The sequence below is a fragment of the Theobroma umbraticum genome, unplaced genomic scaffold (genome assembly GCF_002168275.2).
Source record: "Theobroma umbraticum cultivar Fairchild unplaced genomic scaffold, ASM216827v3 scaffold_55.0, whole genome shotgun sequence".
In the NCBI taxonomy this organism is placed as follows: Eukaryota; Viridiplantae; Streptophyta; class Magnoliopsida; order Malvales; family Malvaceae; genus Theobroma; species Theobroma umbraticum.
In genome coordinates this window covers 796,922-802,212 of record NW_018397270.1, presented here as the reverse complement: position 1 = coordinate 802,212, position 5,291 = coordinate 796,922, and positions in this window count along the sequence as shown.

The window sequence follows — 5,291 nt, the reverse complement described above, 5'->3', positions numbered from 1 at the left end:
TATATATGTAAAGGGTTTTAGAAATCAGGGAACAAGCTCCTTACCATGGTTTATGTCAAAATGTGCCTTACTTGTTTTTGTGATATACATTCAGGAATAAGCTTTATGCTCACCACGCTTTGATTTAATATTTAAACCTCATGAAAAGGTTTTACTTAATGAATTCTTACAAACGGATTTATAACGTTACCATGATTTGTTTTTGAAATGGATTTATAATAAACTTTTGAAAACCCAATTTGGTTATAAATGATTTTGTCAAATCGGGATATTTGAGAGTAGGTCGAATGTCACATCAGAATAATGTGATCTTTGTGCACAAGTGAGCTCTAGTTAGAGAACCTTTAGGTCATTGACGGGCTATTAGACGTGGCTAGGCCACTATTTGTAATATATACATGGCAAGGCCATGGGTGGATCTACGTTGCTAGGTCATGAGTTGATATACGTGGTTACGACCACATGATTTCTCTGATGTTGGCCAAAATTGTCAAGACTGCCATGGTTATGGAAATCTTATGGAGGGGGGCCTCCCGGATGTTGTTATGTGGAAGTGGGTCCACGACTTGATTACCTACTCGAGAATGATATCTTTTTAGGTTTTCAAATATTTAGTTTTTTGCATGGTGAGAAATATTAATTTTTTCACAGCTCTCTTATTTAGCTGATGGTTTTGTGTTCAATACCTCGAGTATGAGTTCATTTATATTCTTGTGTATAAGCATCGACATTGCTTGATTTTACAAGAGCATGCGCGCTTATGTTAGTTCGATTTTGAGTAAAGGACATCAAATGATTTCGACTGCAGAAATTTTTTAATTGCACCGGTTTTAATATATTACTTGAAATGGTTACTTTGCATCACAATTCTTTGGTATATATGTAAGGCACAAATGTTCCATTTGATTTTAAATGGTTTGTATATTCATATGCTTTTAATTTTCAAAATTTCTATCCTTGTCTTATTTTCCATCTACGCCTTGCTCATGAAGCCGATGATCATTGAGTTTGTGAGACTCACCTTCTTATCTTCCCTTTTTTCCAAATAAGTGATTAACTCGCATGTATTGCCTTAACACATTTTGACTAATTGTGGCATAGGTAATGGCATCGCTTAGACTTTCATTCCGAGTCGCTCCACTACATAGAGGTTATGTTTGCGTAGGATGGTTGGATGTATTAAAATTAGTTTATCGAAATTGTATCACCGAACAACATTGATGTCGTGTAATGAATTCTAAGTGTGATGTTTGAATGTATTTTGAAAATTTCCAAATTTGGATATTGATATCTAATTGTCGATTTTAATTAAAGTTTCTTATTCGATTTACGTAAATGATCATATTTTTTACAACTCGGCAGAATTTTTAATAGTCGTCATAAGGTCGAACATTATAAGAAAATCCAAGTCATTTAATATACGCATTATAATGTCTGGTTTAGTTAACAAGAATCTCAACTAAGACTTGTTTCGGATTTGACGAGTTCTCCTACAAGTCTCGGACACTGATAACGATCTGAAAGTGGTCGTTACACTTCATTATAACCCATCCACTATTTTTTGGACAACTTCAAAGACCTTGAGCAAAAACAAAGGTACTAGTACTCATTTTCCTTTCTTCAAGTAATCCTTATGAAGTCCATTAACTTCCACTACCTTAGAACACTAAAGTTTCCTTATGAATATAATCTTAAAAATCAAGGTTGGTTGAACCTTCTAGGAATGAACATACTTTTTTATGAGAATTTAGTTAAGGTTTTCTACTCTACTGCCGACATTTTTATAGAGATAATGAAGGAAAGAATATTCATTTGAAGTTATATTCACCACATCAATCATGGGAAAACAAATAAGGATTTCTCCACAAGTAATTAACCATGTCTTTTGATTTCCTAATTTTGGAAGAAACCTAGAAAATCTACAAGATGGACTCCTTGAGTGTAACCTCCAATTTGACTTCTTTGTCTTTCCTCCACCCACAAAATTGGAAATATTTACTATAAACTATTTGAGCTTTCATGACAAAATTTTGCACTTAATCTTTTGCTAGTTTCTAATGCCAAGTAGGAGAGATTACTACTATGATCATCCAATTGTGAAGGGTGAAGACTTGTTCTTTATGCATCATTTCAAACCGAATGAACAAATCAATTTAGGTTATTTCATTCTTCAAGATATGATGGAAGTAATTGCACGAAAGAACAAAAGGTTAGCTCATGGGATAGTAATAAGCAGATTAATTGACACACTAAAGACTGATACTAGAGTGGATTGACCAATTAGGTACCAAGATCAAAAGAACATTGATGAAGCAATCAAAGAGTTTCAATATTAGTTAATTGATGGAAAATGGTATCCTAAGAATGTGACACTTGCACAATTATTTGAACAAAGAGAGATAGAAATAGGTGATAGCATAAAACATGATGGTAGTGAGGATCCTCCATCTTCAACAAGAATGAACTCATTAATTGTAAAAATGGAAAATTAATTTAAAACTTGTCTCAATAAACAACCTAGGGAATAAAAAGAGTATTGAAAGAAAATGAATATGTTCAAACTAAAAATGAGTCATAGGATCATTGATTTCTGTAACTAATTCATTAATATACTTCCTGAAAACAAACCTCAATCCACATTGATATCTTTACTCTAATTTTGTAAAATTGGGGTACGTTTTCTAGGTTGTACCTAAGATTTTTGAATATTTATATATATTGGATGATTGTCACCTTTACACAAATACCCCATAACCTGTTCTTGATATCTCTTTGTTATCGGGGTTGTTATTAATTGACTTTACATATTTATATGTATATGCTTATATACTTATGCTACTAATGCTTTATTCTTCCCTGTGAGCTTGTATTGTGATACTTTATTTTTTGCTCTTTTTTTATATAACAAAAAGGAGGGAAATATTTTGAGTAAATTTTTTACGATTACTGGATTTTCACTACTAGACTTACTTGAAAATGTTTACATTTTAGAAGTAAGCACAATTTTAGGGGGAGAGTTCTTCAGACTTTTAATGCATAAATTTAGGTGGCGTTTTTCAAATGAGCAAATTTAACTCTTAATTTTGTTATATCAAAAGGGGGAAGATTGTTATCTTTATTCTAGTTTGAAAATGACAAAATTGATATACTTGACTGAGATTAAAAGAGTTTTCAAAGGTGATGAAAATCACCAAAGAGTTTTAAAGTTGGTTTTGAATTGAAAGATATTTCTAAATCTTCAAACTTTAAATTTCCAACCATAAGAATCGGCCTATAAAAAGTGAAGAATCTATTCTCAACTCTTTCTATTACAAGAAAAATCTATTCTCAAATTTGCACATGTCGATTCTAGAGAAACAAAAGCCACTAAGTAGAGCGAGAATCGACACTAAGAAGTTGACATGTTAATTCTGGAAGCTTTAAGGAGAAAAGTTAAAAACTTGGAGAAGAGGCAAGAGCTAAAAAATTGGATAAGATTGGAGTGCAAAATTTCAAGTTTGCATTTTAAGATTGGCGCCAAACACACATGAATCATTGACACCAAGGGCACAACATGTTCATTCTAGGAAAAGATGAAAAAGTGCAGCTTTGGAGCATGTCATAAAGAACTGACACCAAATGAAGAACATGTCGATTCCCAAGAAAAACAAAAAAGTTCAAATTTTACAGAATTATGAAGAATGGACACTTAAGGTACAACATGCCGATTCTACAGGCACAATAGAAAAAAGTTCCAGCTAGCACAAAATGAAAAGAAAAGCTCTAAATTTTACTCTAACAGTCAGAAAAGGTTCAGACTTATAAATACCTAACTCAAAGACATAAAAAAAATAGAGGGAGGAAGAGAAAAAGAATTAGAAGAAGAAGTAAAAGAGAAGGAAAAGAAGAGAATAATATTTTTGAAAGAGCTGAAAAAGAAAAATCCTTCCTTTATTTTGATAGAGAGCTAAACATCTTCAAAGATCATAACTTCCCTCTCAATAGAAAGTTTCTGAGCTTAGATACTCCTATTTCTGACCTTTATTCTTAAAAAGCTTTCACCTTTAGTACTCGCATTACTCATTAGCTTTCTTTAGAGGCATAAAATTCACACCTTTGTAATCCACTATTGTATTTGATTATACTTTTAAGAAAAAGGTGGTGTTGAAGGTTATCCTTCCTTGAAAAGGTAGTATCTTGGTTATATCCAAGCAAAAGGTAGAGAGGTTGTGGTTTAAGCTTAAAAAGGAAGAAACTTTGTGAAAGATTATACTTGAACCTTGAAAAGGCAATGACATTGTGAGGTTGTACTTGCTCCTATTGAAAAGGCAATGACATTATGAGGTTGTGCTTTCTCTTCTTGAAAAGGCAAAGTTTGTGAAAGGATATGTTTACTCCTTGAAAGGTAGTTTATAGTAAATTCAAAGTCCTTGTGATATAAAAAGAGAAGATGTAGGCATTCAAAGCTGAGCCTTTAACAAAATCATGACTTTACATTTTTTACCTTTTTGTTATTTCATACTCTACTATGCTCTATTTTTGATTCTGCTGTACTTAAGGTTCATTATTTCTTTAATCTATAAAAAGAGGAGTTTTGCTCTTGGTAACCAACTTTAAGCTTATTTCAACTAGCATCAACCTACCCAGCACTTTGAAAAGGTTAGAGCAATCCTAATCTTTGTGAAAGATTTTTAGAGATTATTGGTGTGGACTTTCGTTAGAGGCTGCATAAGAACCTTTTGAACAGCTTTGGTTTGCTACTACCGAGCTTGGTGTGAGATCGATTGAAGGGTTGTTTGAGTGTTTAGATAAAGGATCTAGCTTCTTTTATCTCTAAGGTATTGATTTATGATCATATGTTTGCTGCAACATTGCTTAATGACATTCAAAAAGCCATTGAAAGTGACATTAGGTGGGTGAGGCTGGTATTCTATGTTTTTTTTTATTTCTGTTGCATTGTTTTATTTTTATTGCATTGAGATGCATGGTTGGCCTTTTCCCTCCAGATAAAAAGTTGCTTCAATAATGAAGATATTAACATGGAATGTACGTGGCTTAGGTAGCTACTTTAAGAATGGCGAGAAAATTAATACTTTAAGGCAAGGTTGAATTTTGTTTGCCGCAAAAGAAAAATTTAGAAGATTGTTAGGAACGATTAATTGAAAAATTATAGTCTTCAGATGTGGTGAATTGGGTAACTCCTCCTTTAATAGGCAGATCGAGAAGGCCTTTAGTCATGTGGAATTTCAAGCTATTTTGTAATGAGGGAACAAATGATTGTTGCTAGGGCAGAGTGTCATATCAAAATTTTT